Source organism: Leptonychotes weddellii, chromosome 1 (genome assembly GCF_054177405.1).
Source record: "Leptonychotes weddellii isolate Sample4059 chromosome 1, ASM5417740v2, whole genome shotgun sequence".
Classification (NCBI taxonomy): Eukaryota; Metazoa; Chordata; class Mammalia; order Carnivora; family Phocidae; genus Leptonychotes; species Leptonychotes weddellii.
In genome coordinates this window covers 160,517,729-160,536,928 of record NC_138369.1, presented here as the reverse complement: position 1 = coordinate 160,536,928, position 19,200 = coordinate 160,517,729, and the positions used below count along the sequence as shown (strand labels likewise).

General features: G+C 33.8%; 1 pseudogene; it reads right to left on the bottom strand.

Moving 5' to 3' along the window:
- Positions 1-14,769: 14,769 nt before the first annotated feature.
- Positions 14,770-16,483, bottom strand: LOC102747517 (SMAD family member 2 pseudogene; annotated as a pseudogene).
- Between the last annotated feature and the right edge of the window lie 2,717 nt (positions 16,484-19,200).

Below are 19,200 nucleotides of genomic sequence, written 5' to 3'. Positions count from 1 at the left end.
AATTTAAAAGTGTTCTTATATTTTCCCAAAGTCATCCTACAGGCATATTTTAATGTTTCAAGAGAGGCCAATTTAAGTCTCCAATTTATCCACTTCATAAATAACATTCATGCATATTCATTAAAATTTAAGGTACTATGTTTTTCATTTAGAGTTAATATTTATTTTGCAATGGAACCTTCAGTTTAAAGTGCTAACTTCTGTAAACCTTAAGAAAGCACTTCAATTTTCCATAATAAAATAAATAATACAAAGATAAATGTTAAATAGCATTGAGTTCACCTTTTATATGGGGTATGTTAGACAAAGTAAAATGGACTCAATCTTGATACATGATCCTAATTATAAACAGTTTGAACACTCTTTAGATTTGAAAAAGGTTAAAATTATAGACATTTATTTACATTGTATAACGGATGAATAGCAGAATTAACTCACTGAGCTACAATTAAGTTGTCTTCAGAGAAAATGACAATAAGAATTATAAAAGGAATAATAAATTGGCCTATGGCTTTCCCTCCACATGAATAGTTAGCTATAAGGTGTCATGAAGATGCCAAGAAAGTCTCAAAATCCAATTCATTTTAATTGAAAGAAATAATACATTATTAGGCACTTTTTAGAAGGCCCTAAAAGGACAGTTATCTAAACAAAAAAAAGGTTCTTACAGTGTCTAATACTGAAAAAAATCAGCAATGTTTTAATTGAACTTGTACTTATTGTTTTAATTTGTTAAATAGGATCATATGAGTCTACAGTCATTTACTTCGTGGGTATTTTTTTTTTTAACTTGAAGAACATGCTAAGTAGCTTAAGAACAAAAATAAGAATAAAAAAAGGATTTATTCTTGAACCTTTATCTTTTCTTGAATCACATCACAATTCCTAAAAAGAAGTAATATTTAATAAAGCAAAGTAAGGCATACTCCTTTTGCTGTTGTTCATGAAATAATTTTCAGGTTTCATTTATTAAGTACCAATTTCTTTTGCATAATTCCTTTGCCAATAATTATATGATAATGAAGGCTAAATTTCCTGCCAGACTTAATATTTAGCTGTACAAAATAACCAAATAAACTATGTCTTGCCCAAATCATTTGAATTAAGGAACTACTGTTTGAATTATGATGTTCCAGGGTAATGTAATACATATAATAAACCAAATATAGAATTAAATAATGATAATTCAGATATCTTTTTACACAGCAGTGGAGTTAGATTACCTCATTTAAAGATTCCAGAGAATCCCCTCAGAGTACACAACAGCTATGTTCTCTATAAATTAACTGCCTAGTCCTTACTGGTTTTGAATATATTTTATATAGGTAATATTATGCAACCATTCTTCATTATCAATATTCCATATAGAACAGTTCTTTAAATTTCTCTGTTAACTTGCATGCAATTCATCTGTGCATGTTTTTCAACTTCAGTAAAGATCACTCTTTGTCTATCAAATACTTCAGTTAACCTTACACATAGTTACTTCATTATTTATAAGGCAACTGTGATCATTTAACCCAGATAATAATGCAAAACCAATTTTACTAAGAGATCAAAGTTTTTGCAATTTCCCCTTGAAATTATATTCACAGAATACTGGAAGGAAAGGGGTTGAGGGGAATTAAATCACTTAGTAAAATAGGAAAATATCTTGTGATGACTAATAAGTTCATGGAATGGTGTTCATACCTTTGCATGCACATACACGCACAAGCTCTCTCCTTTCCCCACATCCCCTCCTCTCCTCTTCCTCTCTCTCCTCTTTCCTCCTTTACTTTTTCCTGCCCTAATCTCCTCCACCTCGTCACTCTCTCTTTCCTAATCCATCCATTCATCACCACATTTATGAATGTATGTATGTATCCATCCATCCATCCTTCATCTAACGATCCATCTAATCCATATATATATTTGAAAATCATTATTACAGTAAAACACAATCCAAAATTTTGGTTAACAAACTTAAGTTGGAAATCTGCTTAAATATAAGACTTGACTCTGGAAGCTATCAATATTATGCATCAATTAGTGTTTATCTATACAGATCATTGTATTTTTAAGACAGAAACTCTTTAATTAAAATATACACATGCCCAAAACCATTGTTACACCTAAATAAATGAACAATTATTCTAATAACAAATATCCTGTCAGTGTTTTCAATGCTCTTATATCTTATAATCATTTTTACAATATGTTTTTATCAGGAACAATCACAACAAAAAAGTCAATAAACTGCCATCTCCATTTCTCTTGAATTTCTTTTAATTCATAATTGTCCCTACCTCTATATTGATTACTTCAAAAGTTTTTTGTTTCTTTTAAAGAAACTAGGCCATTTATCCTGTTGAGTTGTGATCTTGCTGACTTTCTCCATGCAGTGTCATTCAACATATTGCTATGTATCCTGTATTTTCTTTAAACTGGATGTTAATTCTAGAGTCTTGATCTGATTGTGATTTTTTGGTCTGTTTTGTTTTTTCCAAGATTACTTCATAGGTGATGTCATCTTCCATTAGGAAGCACATACATGGCAATCATTATTTTTCTTATTGTATCACAAAATAATGAATTTAGCTACCTACATCCATTATTTCATTATGGATGGCAAAATGTTGAAATTCTAATTCTATCATCCCATCTTCATGTTTAGCTGGATACTACAAAGAGCAATTTTCTCTCAAAAATTCTTTGCTTAACCTGAAGCAGAGCTTGTACCAGACAGGCAGATTAAAAGCTTCTTTCACTTCATTTGCCAAAATTCAGAATATGGAGTCACTTTCTAGAATCATTCAAGATGACCTCTGTGTTATTACTATACATTTTTAAGTAACAATATCTTAGATTCAGATATACTTAGTATGTATGTTTAGTATGCAAATGCCTTCTAATTATTACGTGTATTGATGCTCAAAATTGTCCCATCATTGGCCATCGAGAGAAAATGCATGATAGCTTTTATGTCTTCTTGACATGACCTCTTCTCTTTGGCAGTTTCCTTCTTTTCTGGTATGACAAAACATTTGTGTATTTCTTGTCACAGAAATGGAATCGGCTATTTCAACAGGGAATCTTCATTCCTATTAGTGGGAATGACATTAAGAGGCCAGAATCTGTGAATAGTGATATTCATTGCTACTAAGTTAGTCATTGTTTCCATTCCTTTTCAGGGAATAGAGCTAAAAAACACACATACATATGCACATGAGTCATAACTTCATACTGATATTCCTAGATCATATATATAATCTTGGATTTTTACTTTTTTTATTTTTACTTAAGTGTTTTTTATACTTAAAAACTTGGTTCATAATCACATTCTCATAATTAATAATTTGCTTTACATGCAATTTTTTGCATGTATGCCACTTTCAGAATAAAAACACCAATATGACTATCAATAATATGATCATTGAGAACAGTTTATTTATTGCAGTTTTTTTCTCTTTAAGACATGCCCCATCAAATTACTATATTTTAAAATCACTTGATATATTTACTTTATATGAGCTATGCAACCAGCTTGATATAGTTAAACTCATTTGTTTTATTTTACTTTATTAAAATTTTTTATTTAAATACAGTTTAATTAACATATACTATATCATTAGTTACAGGAGTATAATTTAGTGATTCATCAGTTTCATATACCACCCAGTGCTCACTACATCAAGTGCCCTCCTTAATGCCCATCACCCAGGTACCCCATCCCCCCTCTAGCAACCCTCAGTTTGTTCCCTATGATTGAGTCTCTTATGGTTTGTCTCCCTTTCTGATTTTGTCTTGTTTTATGATTGAGTCTCTTATGGTTTGTCTCCCTTTCTGATTTTGTCTTGTTTTATTTTTCCCTTCCTTCCTCTATGTTCATCTACCTTGTTTCTTAAATTCCACATATGAGTGAAGTCATATGATGTATGTCTTTCTCTGACTGATTTTGTTAGCATAATACCCTCTTGTTCTATCGACGTTGTTGCAAACGGCAAGATTTCATTCTTTCTGATGGCTGAGTAACAGTCCACTGTGTGTGTGTGTGTGTGTGTGTGTGTGTGTGTGTGTGTATACCACATCTTCTTTATCCATTCATCTATTGATGGAAATCTGGGCTCTTTCCACATTTTGGCTATTGTGGACATTGCTGCTGTAAACATTGGGATGCATGTGCCCCTTTGAATCACTATGTTTGTATCCTTTGGATAAATACCTAGTAGTAAAATTGCTGGGTCATAGGGTAGTTCTATTTTTAATGTTTTGAGGAACCTCCATACTGTTTTCCAGAGTGGCTGCACCAGCTTGCATTCCCACCAACAGTGTAAGAGGGTTCCCCTTTCTCCACAGCCTCGCCAACATCTGTTGTTTCCTGTGTTGTTCGTTTTAGCCATTCTGACAGGTGTGAGGTGGTATCTCACTGTGGTTTTGATTTGGATTTCCCTGATGCTGTGTGATGTTGAGCACTTTTTCATATGTCTCTTGGGCATCTGTATGTCTTCTTTGGAGAAATGTCTGTTCATGTTTTCTGCCCATTTCTTGACTGGATCTTTGTCTTTTGGGTGTTGAGTTTGGTAAGTTCTTTATAGATTTTGGATACTAGCCCTTTATCTGAAAAGACATTTGCAGATATCTTCTCCAATTCCGTAGGTTGCCTTCTAGTTTTGTTGATTGTTTCCTTTGCTGTGTAGAAGTTTTTTATCTTGATGAAGTCCCAATAGTTCATTTTTGCCTGTTTATCTTGCCCTTGGAAATGTGTCTAGCAAGAAGTTGCTGCAGCCAAGGTCAAAGAGGTTGTTGCCTGTGTTCTCCTCTAGGATTCCTGTCTCACATTTAGGTGTTTCATCCATTTTGAGTTTATTTTTGTGTATGGTGTAAGAAAGTAGTCCAGTTTCATTCTTCTGCATGTGGCTGTCCAATTTGCCCAACACCATTTGTTGAAGAGACTGTTTTTTTTTCCATTGGATATTATTTCCTGCTTTGCAAAAGATTAGTTGACCATATAGTTGTGGGTCCACTTCTGGGTTCTCTATTCTGTTCCATTGATCTATGTGTCTATTTTTGTGCCAAAACAAAACACTGTCTTGATGATTACATTTTTGTATTATAGCTTGATGCCTCTAGCTTTGGTTTTCTTTTTCAACATTCTTTGGGCTATTTGGGGTCTTTTCTGGGTCCATACAAATTTTAGGATTGTTTGTTCCAGCTCTGTGAAAAATTTTGATGGTATTTTGATAGGGATTGCATTCTATGTGTAGATTGCTTTGGTCAGCACAGACATTTTAACACTATTTTTTCTTCCAATCCATGAGCATGGAATGTTTTTCCATTTCTTTGTGTCTTCCTCAATTTCTTTCATAAGTGTTATATAGTTTTCAGAGTACAGATCTTTTACCTCTTTGGTTAGGTTTATTCCTAGATATCTTATGGTTTTAATGCAATTGTAAATGGGGTCAATTCCTTTGTTTCTCTTTCTTCTGCCTCATTGTTAGTGTATAGAAATGCAACTGACTTCTGTGCATTGATTTTGCATCCTGTGACTTTGCTGAATTCCTCCATCAGTTCTAGCAAATTTTGAGTGGAGTCTTTTGGGTTTTCTATGTAGAGTATGATGTCGTCTGTGAAGAGTGAGAGTTTGACGTCTTCCTTGTCAATTTGGATGCATTTATTTCTTTCTGTTGTCAGAGGCCAGGACTTCCAGTACTATGTTGAAAAACAATGGTGAGAGTGGACATCCCTGTCATGTTCCTGACCTTTACTTTAACTCTTTAGGATTTGCTCTTTTAATATAACTTGGTTTTAAAATTATGGAAAATATCTATGTATCCAAAGCTAAATGTACAAAAACAGAGAAATGAGACTTTTCTTTATGTGCTCTTTACCCTGCCTATACATAACAATTCCACTTTAATTTTTTGGTTTATGTTTCTGTATTTGTTTTTAATATAAGGTATACACACACATGCATGTTTGTGTCACCCATCCTTTCTTAGATAAAGTGGAAGCATAATTTCACAATATTTTTTTTATTTAATAATACATCCCAGGAAGCTATTAATATAATCGCCTATAATATGCTCCATAGCATTACATTGGGTGCATATATTATAATTTATTCAATTATTCCCTTATTAAAGGATATCTGAATTTTATGCATTCATTCACTATTGGCTTAAATTGTTTCTTTTTCTAGCTTTATTTATTATATGTTTAATTTCATTTTTTGTTTCTTTTAATATCAATCTGTTTACTGTAAATTTTCTCTTATAATTTTTTTATCCTGTAAATTCCAGTTGCTTTGTTTTCATTATTTCCGAAGTGTTCCGAAATTTTAGTCTGTATTTTCCCTAAGACCCAACAGCTGATTAATAACATCTTTGAAATTTTAATTTGAATTTTGAAAATTCAAAATTTGAATTTTGTTATGGATTTCTAATTTTATTGTATTATGGTCAGAGAATGCTCTGTCTAGAATTGTTTTTTTTTAAGATGTTATTTATTTATTTGAGAGAAAGAACATGAAAGAGAGCATGAGCGGGGCGGGTGGTCAAAAGGAGAGGGAGAAGCCGACTACCTGCTGACAGGGAGCCTGATGATGATGCGGGGCTCCATCCCAGGACAATGGGATCACGACCTGAGCTGAAGGCAGCCCCTTAACCAACTGAGCCACCTAGGCAACCCTGTTTTTTCACTTGTTAATATGAATCTTTTTTGGTGGTTTGAGGGATAGTCAATCTTCATAAATATACCATTTGCAATTGAAATCCTAAATGAGGGAGAACACCATCACTGCTACAGAAATTTCCTTCATGCCCCTTCTCTTTCAATTCCTGTACCCATTTACCCAGAGAAAACAATAATTCTGATTATTTTCTGGCACATACTCACCTGGCTTCTTCTAGAAACTCAGCTAGTGGATCATACAATGAGTAGTCTAATGTGTAATTTTATAAATTTACTTCCAAATTTTTTCTAACATAAAATTTAAAACTATAAATTTAACCAATTATTTTTATACCTGCATCCTACTGATTTTGATATGTTATGCTTTCTAGTTTAAAATATTTTCATCTTGTGTATTTGTCTGTTTATGTGTGTGTGGGTGAGAGAAAGATCTTTGGTCTCTGAATGATTTTTGTGTATAAACTTAACAAAATTTGTAGTTTTCAGAGATATGTTATTGATTAATTGCATTTTATTCACAAAATTCTATATAATATTTAGCTTTTTAAATTATTTGACATTTATTTTAAGTTTCATCAAGTGATGTATCTTGCTGAATGTACCATGTCCAACTGAAATGATTGCATATTGTGAAGTTGTTAGGTTCAATGTTCTATACATCACAATCAATACCAGGTGATTGTTTTCATTTTTCTGTGGTTTCCCTGCTTTTTTTTTTCTAGTTGTTTTTATCAATTTCTGAAAGACCAATTTAATATCATATAATCTGCTTATGATATACTGTATTTCTTGTATCTATTAATTCTTGTTTCATATACTTAGAAGTTCTATTATTTGAACCTACATATTTTTAATTGTTTGAAATTTCTGAATAATTCATCTTTCATCATTATGAAATACTGTCCTTTATCTCTTGCCAATTACATTTGTGGTGAAATCTACTTTTGTCCCATATTCTTCTTTTTTTTTTTTTAAAGATTTTATTTATTTTTGACAGAGAGAGAGAGCACAAGCAGGGGGAACAGCAGAGAGAGAGGGAGAAGCAGACTCCCTGCTGTAGCAGGGAGCCCAATGCGGGGCTCGATCACAGAACGCTGAGATCATGACCTGAACCGAAGGCAGACGCTTAACCGTCTGAGCCACCCAGGCACCCCGTCCCATATTATTCTAACACACACAGTCTACTTAAGCTTCTTATGCTTTGGGTTGGTGTATATTTTTCTAACCAATCACTTTCAACATATCTATATGACTTTATTTAAATTGCATCATTTGTAGAATTATTCTTCTCCATTCTGTCATCATTATATTTAATTGGTATATTTTGTTCATTACTACTTAGTGCAATTATTGTTGAGGTTAGATTTAATTTTAGAATTTTATTTTAATTTATTGCTTATCATTCTCTTTTTTATTTCTGTCCCTCTTTTCTTGTCTTCTTTTGAACTACTGGAATACTTTTAGACTTTCATTTTAGTTTATCTAATGACATTTTAGATAAAACTGTTGGCACAAATTTTTGGTGCCTGCTCTATGGATTAAAATATACCTCCACACATTTTCATAGTCCCCAAGAAATAACATATTTACACTAACAGAAAATGTGGAAACCTTGCGACCATATATAACAATTTACCTACCATAAGTCCTTATATATTACTGTTATTATACATACATATATTATGACTACATATATTTTAAATCCCACAAGACAATAATACAATTTTGTCTCAAAACAACTGTATATTGTTAAAAATATTAAGAGGAAAATATATCCTTTTATTCATCATTTTATCTGTTATTATTTCCTCCAGATTCAAGTTTCCATTGCATATCATTATCTTTCATTTTATTCTTATATTTTAAAAACTTTATTATTTTTTTATCCTTTATTTTAAAAAACTTTTAGCATTTCTTAAAGTACAGGTTTTCTGGCAAAGAAATTCTCTTTGTTTTGTCTACATGAAAACATCTTTATATCAATTTCATTTTTAAAAGACATTCTGAGTGGATACAGAAATCAATTTCAGTGGCACTTAAAAATACATTGTTCCATTGTCTTCAGGCCTCTGTTGTTTCTGATAAGAAGTCAATGATTGTTCAAATCATAACCCTTTGTGGAAAACATGCTGTTTTTTTTCTGGCTACTCTTAAGATTCATCTTGATTTTCTCTTTATCTTTGATTTTAGTGGTTTGACAATATGCCTAGGTCATTTTCTTTGTTTTTATTCTTCTTGTGTTTTGCTCAGCTTCTCAAAACTGTAAATTTGTATCTATCAATACTTTTGCAAAAATTTCAGCCATTATTTCTTCAAATATTATGTCTCTCTCTCTGAGACACTGATTGCAGATATATTAGAGTTTTTAATATTGTTCCACATGTCCCTAAAACACTGTTCACTTATTTTTCAATCTCTCCTCACTCTTGAATTTGCACAGAAAAAATCAAAACAAAACCAAAACCAAAACACTTTACTAGTCTAGGTTTATATAACTGATTTTGATGGGATAACATTTGGGCTTTAAAAATGGTAACGTTTATTATAATGTGTTCTCACATTCAGATGACTTCAATCTGTCACTGATTTGTACATGTATACATTATTAATCTACAACAGAGGCTGGCAAACTATGGCCCATGGGCTGCCATCTGTTTTTTCTAAATAAAGTTTTTTTAAGTTACAGCCACATCCTTTTATTTTCATATTTTCTTTTTTTTTAAGATTTTATTTATTTATTTGATGAGAGAGACAGCGAGAGAGGGAACACAAGCAGGAGGAGTGGGAGAGGGAGTAGCAGGCTTCCCGCCCAGCAGGGAGCCCGATGAGGGACTCGATCCCAGGACCCTGGGACCATGACCTGAGCCGAAGGCAGATGCTTAACGACTGAGCCACCAAGGCCCCCCTATTTTCATATTTTCCATGGCTGCTTTTGTACTACAATGTCAGAGGTAAGTAGTTGCAACAGACACCATAAACACCAGATGCCTATGGGGTGCCTGGGTGGCTCAGTAGGTTAAGCATCCAACTCTTCTTTTCAGCTCAGGTCATGATCTCAAGTCTTGGGATCAAGCCCCTTGTAGGGCTCCAATGCTCAGCAAGGAGTCTGCTTGAGATTCTCTCTCTCTCCCTCTGCCTCTACCCCTGCACGCATGCTCTCTCTCTAATAAATAAGTAAATATTTTTAAAAAATATTTTTAAAAATCTGGCTATCTTTAAAGGAAAAGTTTGACAACTCTTAATCCAGAATAAGATAATTGAAAAAAATGTCAAAATCTTTATATAAATGAGCTTAAAAGATTCAGATTTATTGTTAGAAACACACTATAGACAATTTTTTGAGAATCATTTGCAGAGAATTCATTAATAACACATCTAATGAATAAATACTTCCCCCCAACAAAACTTCATCCATTCTCTACTTTAGAATACAAAAGATATTAGAAACATTATTTTTTCAAATATGAAAAGAAAATGATCACCAGTATTAAATGAAATAGTAATAATTGATAATTAGTCTAGTGAAATCCATTATGGCCTAATTATTGTTTAGGGAAGAAAAAATACATTTTAAAATAACTTGGCAAGAAGTCAGTAAACTTACTAATACTTGTCACGTGTAGTATCTGGATTAATTCACTTTAAAAATTGAAAATTAAAATTTGGTGATATGGTAAAATTATATTAAGATTTATAAAAGCAATAAAAATATGTTTTCCTAAAGAAAAAGCTATTGAGCATTATCATTAAAAGACAAAATTATGCAAAGAATTTTTTCAAAATAAATCAAAGTAAACCATACATAAGATGTTCCTATAAATAAGAATTCAGGAGGCATCATTAGATTTCTAAGTATTGAATTTAATGATCATGTAAAGATTATCAAGCATTTTAAGGATATTAATAAATGGGAGAGAAGATCCAGTGCGCCCATTACATACATAGATTACAGATTAAATCAATATATCATTTTATATGAATAAAAAGTAAGTTTCTGAGAATGTTCAAAAGTTGGACAGAAAATAACTGTCCTAGTTGAAGGAACTAATGTTTGGTTCATTACCTCACGAAAAGATCCAGAAAAATATATTTACTCAGACCTGTGAGTGACAGGTTCTAGAATAGAAACTTCATCACATCAACAGGAAAGGAGATTCTAGAACAAACTTCTTTGAACTGAAAATTCAATCCCTTCATTTAGAGTGAATGGAAGAGACTGATGAGTAGAGGCTCTAAGGCCAAAGTCAACCAAAAATCACTTAAGATCTTTTTTTTTTAAGATTTTATTTATTTAGGGCGCCTGGGTGGCTCAGATGGTTGGGCGTCTGCCTTCGGCTCAGGTCATGGTCTCGGGGTCCTGGGATCGAGTCCCGCATTGGGCTCCCTGCTACTTGGGGGCCTGCTCCTCCCTCTGCCTCTCTCTCTCTCTCTCATGAATAAATGAGTGAAATCTTAAAAAAAAAAAAAAAGATTTTATTTATTTATTTGACAGAGAGAGACAGAGCGAGAGCAGGAACACAAGCAGGGGAAGTGGGAGAGAGAGAAACAGGCTTCCCGCGGAGCAGGGAGCCCGATGCAGGGCTCGATCCCAGGACCCTGGGATCATGACCTGAGCCAAAGGCAGATGCTTAATGACTGAGTTATGCAGGTGCCCCCAAAATCACTTAAGATCTTAACAATGATTGACTGTGTATACATTCCTTTAACTAGTACTTGCTATATTAAAGTCATACTTAAAGGATTTTATTTATGTCGAAGAATTAAGACAAGACCTAACATTTATGTAGTGCTTAATCTGCTTTAAGAACCATTCTAAAGTGCTTTAAAACATTAAATTATGTAATCTTCACAAGATTTTGTCAGCTTCTCTATAAGCCCAGACCCACATTGTCCTAGAAACCTGTTCCTAACTCCTACTCCACTCCAGAACCAGATTTTAAAGAGACAAATACTTAGTTCTGCAAAGTTTCAGAGTCTCCAAGCCAACTTCCCTGCTCTCACACAAACTACAAGTCTGGAGGTCCCCGAAAACACCTTCCAGTTTGATAATTTACTCAGACTCACAGAACTCACTAAAAGCTATTATATTCACAGTTATTATTTAATAGTGAAAAGACACAGAATATAATCAGCCACAGGAAGAGGTTCATGAGATAGAGTCTATGAAATTTCCAAGTTTAAAACTTCTAGTAGTACTCTTCCAGTGGAGCTATGAACAAACACTAACAGCGCCCAGGATTGAGCCATAACACACACGGAGTACAACAACAAGGAAAGTCATCCGAGTCCTGGTATCCGGAGTTTAATATAGACATGCCTGACTACCCATGTGGCTGACCTAAGCTTCCAGCCCCTCCAGAGCCCCAAAGCTCCCAAATAAAAGACTGTCAGCACACACTATCAGACGTGTCCCAAGGCCCCAGGCCAATAAAGGCATTTTATCAGGCAGGATATCCCAAGCATTTAGAGATTACCTTCCAGAAAATGAGGGCAAAGGCCAACCTCTCTTTGGGTAAGCTTAATTTTTTAACACTAGTCCACAGTTACAGTTCATCTGAGTTGCGCTCCTCATGATCACAGACACATACAAGATACAGAAGGAAAATATATTTTCAGATTTTAATTAAAGGAAATAGTTATAGGACTAAATGATAGACACAAAAAATTATATCTAGTTGCACATTCCATCTTAACCAAATATGCTACTTCTTTAAACCACAAATCTAAAATCCCTTTCAAATTATTGTTATATGATTTCAAAAAGTCTCCTGCATATTTTCCTGTGCATGAAAATGGAAAAGATCTTTGGTAAGGAAATACATACTCAAAATGATTATTATAATTTGTTCCCCTCCTTTCATATATGCAAGAGACTTCTAAGAAAGATACAACCTAAAATAACAAGTAAGCATGCTGCAATTTTATGTCTTGGGAAACTATCATTTTCCTTACTTATGAATAACATTCTTGTTAACAAAACATTCAGAGAAGTTGTAAAGGACAAGTATACACCCTTGCTTTGTAGTCAACATAAGGTACAAGAATGACAAAGTAGAAAAAGTACAGCGCAGAGCAGCTAAATTATGTAGGCACAATTTGTAATACCTTATATAAATATGTTCCCTGGCTTTATGAGTTGAAATTAAAAAGTAAACATACCTTTAAATAAGCTTACTATGCCAAACTAACCATGGTAAAGGCCATGTATCAGTGGAGAAATACGCTTATTGGATTATGTTATAAACGTGCATAAATCATATATTTTGCTTGTTTTGGATACTGTACAGAATTTGGTAATGAGGAATTTCCTTTCAATATTTGCAGTAAATCTATTAGGATATAGTAGCTGCTGGTATTCTGACGTCTAGCCTTAATGACTATATGCACTGAAAATAAAATGCATCATTTCGGACATTCATTTTCAATTTCATCTGCCAAGTGGAATGGTATCATGTATAAGATCAATACAGTGATCTGACCAAACACACAAATCAGATTATACTCTTACCACCACTAAAATTTTAAATCATCAACAGCACATAATATATCATTCAAAGGTTTTCAATTCTTTGCAACATTTTTCTACAGCACACAGGAAAATCTCTTTTAGCAAGGTACTGAAATCCAACTAATTGGATATTTTATTTAATACTAGCTTCATTAAGGTCATGTTTATAATGTCATTAATCAACTTCCTCATTTTTTATTAACAGATTCATGATAAATAACACATTTTATATTGTCTATTTTGTCCATTGAACCTCTATTAAAATACATTTATTTTTCAGAAGTGTCTCATATAAAGTCTCAGAGAGGTAATTATTACCTAGACTTCTTAATGTATCCCAATTCTTTGGCTAAACGCTAAAACTATAATTTCTGATTATTAAGCCAAAACCAGATACTTTTAAAGATACTGTGTTGAAATTTATCTCTTAAACCACATAATGGTTTGGGGGCAGGAAGGAGAGAATCACTCTGTTTTTGAAAGATATTTTCTGCTCCTGGGAAAAACTGGTCATACAAAAGGTGGTGAATGAATAGATTTTGAATAAAATTAATTTAGATATATGCTATAGGACTTCAATAAAACATATCTATGAGCTGCCTCAGGCTTGTGCAAAGTGTGAAACATTTCTCATGATAACTAATCTAATAACCACCCAATAACAGAATGAAAGATTTAATCACAATCTATTAGTTCCCCTACTTTCACAACATTCATTCTGTTCACAGTTATCAAAGGGCAACTATCAGATATGTATATCGCTCAACACTTTAAGATAACAGGAAATACAAACTACAGGCCAAAGTAAAATGTAGGCCATAGTTGATGCTTCTAAATGTGTTTCACCATAAATATCAGAAAAGTGCATAATTCTAAAACCATGAGATGAAATTTGATTTAAGTGGAAATAGCATGTTTGTCACCTCAGAGATTTTTATTTTTTAGATGGAAAGGTCACAAATATATTCATTTGTATAAACTATAGGCAAAGTCAGGCGGACTTCAATAGCAGGGGAAATTCTTATTAGCAGCAAGTAATCAGTAAGACAGACGAAATGCTTTATTTTCTAATTTCGAATTCTAATTTTTATTTTCTAAATATTAATTTATTTGAATTATTATTTTTTACAAATGTTACTACTTAATACAGTAAAGTATTTTTTTTCTTGAAGACTGAAAGAATTCTCTTTTGTTGCAAGGTGTTTTATATTATTTTATTTTACTTCCCCCAAAAAGAAATTATTTTTGGTAAAAGGCAGAAAAATTAGTTTTTCTACAAGGGAAATCTGTTTCTAAATGATAATATGACAGTCTTAATATATATTCTATATTTTAAAAGGACAAAAATAATGAGTAAGTGGGAATAACAGATTAGATAACTGTAACTTTATGAAGGCATGATTAAATCAAGAAGCTGCACACAAATACCTAAGTTATGCAAATTAAAAATGTATATAAGCAGCACAAATACTGTGATACTGAATCATGATACATTATCTGTACACGTAACTACTACTGTTTTTAATAAACCTTTGGGACACTCAGTTTTATGCCCAAGATGACATCAGCATGTCTTTAAAATCTTCTCTTCCTCCTGTATTAGAGAGGGTATTTTTGAAACTAATTTTCTCATTTAATATTCAAACACAGAAAACCTATTCTACAAGGTGCTGCCATTAATTATGTCCAAGTTTTTGGACATAACATACATAACCCCATGAAGCTATGACAAATACTATGACAAAAGAGTTATTACATTAAACCTTCTGATGGGATTGACTGATGATGAAACTTTATGACATGCTTGAGCAACACACGGAAGGGATCACATGTGAACTAACACTCTGTCCAACCACTGTAGATGTCCATTCAGATGAAGTTCAATCCAACAAGTGCTTGTTACCATCTGCCCTTCTGTATTCTGCTTCCTAGCCTTTCACAAAACTGATTCTTATGGTGCACATCCTAGTTAGTTGATACACAACTTCAAAACTCTGATTAACACACTGAGCAAGAAGAGCAGCAAATTCCTGGTTGGTGAAGATCTTGAGATTGCAGCCTGGTAGAATCTTACACTCTGTTGCAGGGGGTCAGCTTGATCTCTGATTACACTTGGGGCTCTGCACAAAGACTACACTATCACTTAGGTACTCAGTAAAAAAATTCCCCACTTATATAACATGAGCACACTCCTCTTCCTATGTCTGCTTGCCATTTCTACAGTAGCATTTTGTTTAACATTGGAGAATAATCCTGCGCAGGACCTTTCTGAGTTTGTTGGATCTGTGACACCATCTACAGTGAGTGAGAGCTGTGATGCATGGAAAGTCTCCGCCACTCTCTGGTTTAATTCATGATATGCTACTGAACACCAAAGTACAGGGTCTGAGTAACTGGCTGCAAATTCAAACTATGATTAACAGAGAAAGAGTAATGGGAGATAGTTCTGTGGGAGATTCTATATCCATACATTAGTTCATCGTTGATCACCTGTTTTTCCATCTTCCCTGATACATCCAGGAGATGAAGTTTCTGAGATGTAGTTACTCTGTGGCTCGGTTCACACTGGGAAATTACTGTTTTCTGGGATGGAATAGGTATAATCATCTAGAGGTGGCAGTTCAGTTAGGATTTCAATACTGGAGGCAAAACTTGTGTCTCAAATCTCTGGTAGTAGTAAACATACTTCATCCTTTTAGAGATTAAAAGCACATTCACAGTTTACAATTCTTTGAGTTTGTGATGACTGTGATGGCTAGGCCAGAACCATGATCAGCACCCCATAAAATGTGGCAGTCCTTTTCAATGACAGGGCTGTCTTATCCCACTATCTATCATATTTGGTGTACTCAGTCTCCAAATTTCAGAACAAGTGCTTGGTATGGTAACATCTTTAGTATTACAATTTTTAGTGGTGATGGCTTTCTCAAGCTCATCTAATTGACCTGTTTTCTTTAGTTTCTTCTTCAAACTTTTAACTTCTTTTTCATACCATTTTTCTGCCTGTCCATTCTGTTCTCCTCTACCTGCTCCTCCAGGTCCACCAGATGATTTATTCTACCCCAACAGAAGTGGAGTGGTGGAGTGAATGGCAAGATGGACATGTTCTTACCAAAGGCAGCAATCCACACTAAGAAAATAGCCTCCTTTATTTAACCTGAAGCGCTATTGACCACCTGTCCCTCAGTGGCTCAGCCTAGGGCCCCTTGCTTCTGTAGTCTCTTGTCTGCACCATAGGTTGAGGCCTATTCAGGGTCACTGCCCTGGTCCACCTTCTGTAATCAAGCCAGGAGTAAACACTTGCTCACACCTTGGGGAGGCTTGGGGGCTGCCCCACGGAGTGCTCCGAGGACCAGGCAAACTCTGAGCAAAAGAAGGTTTCACAGAGGCCCTGGTGCAAAGTTTATTTTTAAAAATGTCACACACTACACTACACATTCATTTATAAGATTATAAAAAGCAGACTTTTTTTTTAATTTTTTTTTTTTAGATTTTATTTATTTATTATTTGACAGAGAGAGACATAGTGAGAGAAAGAGCACAGGGGGAGTGGGAGAGGGAGAAGCAGGCTTCCCGCTGAGCAGGGAGCCTGATGCGGGGCTCGATCCCAGGACACTGGGATCATGACCTGAGCCTAAGGCAGACGCTTAATGACTGAGCCACCCAGGCACCCAAAAGCAGACTTTTTTTGAAGTACACAATCAATAAACCACCATTTAGTCATATAAGTCATAAGAACTTTTGTAAAATTAACTCTACAATACTTTGATTTGAATGCAGATTTTTAAAAAAATTCTAATTTAATTAAAAATCTAATTATAGTATATTATTAATAGCAGAATTCAACTTGTCCCCATGCCATCACATATACAAAATCTCCCACATTATAACTCAAATCAGTGTGTCCGTATCTGAAGTCATTTATCCTCCAATCCAAATTTGCTATTGCTGGTGCTCTTTACTTTTACTTTGTCTAAACTAATGGTTATCAACAGCAACTTCCCTAATGCCTAGCCCAGAAGCCAATGTGTCATTATTCAGTGGCCCATTTCCTACCTCATGCCAATATCTAACAAACCACATGTGGATTCTATTTTCTAAATGCTCCCTAATTTTTTTGCTACTTGCCACTAATTTCATCTTGCTATCATTAATTCTCCTCTGAATTTCTGTAAGTTATCATTGCTGCTTTACAAGCCACTCTCCACATTTTATTCAAATTATAATTCCCCTTCCTTGAAAATATTCAGAAATGCCATTCTTACCAAATTACCATATGTCTCTTATTTGCTTCACTGACATCTCATGTAATTCACCACAAAACACCAAAAAACACTGTGATTGCATATTTGTTGTCTCTGTGTTTTGGTATTTAAGAACATCATCCCTCAGGATAAACTGAGACCTTCTTAAGGTAGATGACTTCAAAAGTATCCTGAATATTTTCCTATGCCTAAAATTGGAAAATATCTTTGGTAAAAATAAATAAATTAAATAATATTCTCTCTACATTTACTAATTGTGTATTCTTGGCCATGTTAAACACTGTACCTTATTAAACAGAGATAGTAATATGATTTCTTATATAGGATTGCTATGAAGATATAATATATTTATATGTTAAAGAACATAGAACAGTGCCAGGAGCATGTTAAGCACTATATAAATATTAGCTCTAATTTCATAAATAGTGTATGAAAACAAGAAATATTTCTTACTCATCATTATCTAAGAAAGTAGTTCCTAAAGTTTATGCTAAATTACTATATGTTAACAGATATACACACAATAAGTGAATTCATAAATAAACTCAAAATGATTATTAAATGAATCAACAGATGTTACTTTCTGCTTCCTCAGAAAAAAAAAAAAAGCTGTAGGATATGGTGAAATGCTACATGCAGAATCATTATCCAAAAAAATGAAATATTTAATGCAGTGATATTTACATGTTATAAATATATTAAACTAAATAAGTTTTTATCTTTATCAATCCCATCATCTTGTTCAGAAAATAAACAGAAGCAGTTTTTTCTACCATTTTTATAATTGGTTGTATTCTTTTTTTTTTTTTTAAAGATTTTATTTATTTATTTGACAGAGAGAGACACAGCGAGAGAGGCAACACAAGCAGGAGGAGTGGGAGAGGGAGAAGCAGGCTTCCCTCTGAGCAGGGAGCGTGATGTGGGGCTCGATCCCAGGACCCTGGGATCACGACCTGAGCCGAAGGCAGACGCTTAATGAGTGAGCCACCCAGGCGCCCCTAATTGGTTGTATTCTTATTCAAGATAACCAAACTACCATGCTATTCCGTAACTAAAGGCATTAGGTTTCAAGACATAAAGATTTTTATCAATTACCATTAAAATAATAGTGTTGAATTCTTTCTCATTCTTTATTTTTCAAGGCATCACCTTATTATTACTTTAGGATTAGAATGCCCCTTGTACATAACTAAGCTACATATATTAATGGTACAATTTTTTTTAGTGGTGCTCACATAAGTCCTTTTACAAGTACAAACTCCACTTTGAAATTATCATTCAGCTATAAAGTGTGTGAAATACAAGATTATATACTATTAGCCTTCAAATATTTTTGTGAATTTCTTTTACCAGTCTCTTCTCAAAACATTATCCTAAAGCATCTTCTGTGGAAGAATGCCAGTTTTTATTATGGTAAGTTGGAGTAACTATTTTGGAATGTGAGGCACTCTCTGTAAAAGGCTGACCCAACAGTGTGGTTCCAGGCAGCCAGACAGCAGCAGGAGATGTCAATATACAATAACATTTAAGAATTCTCCTTAGCCATCAGGGAAATTCAAATCAAAACCACATTGAGATACCACCTTACAAGAGTTAGAATGGCAAAAATTGACAAGGCAAGAAACAAGAAATGTTGGAGAGGTTGTGGAGAAAGGGCAACCCTCTTACACTGTTGGTGGGAATGCAAGTTGGTACAGCCACTTTGGAAAACAGTGTGGAGGTTCCTCAAAAAGTTGAAAATAGAGCTACCCTATG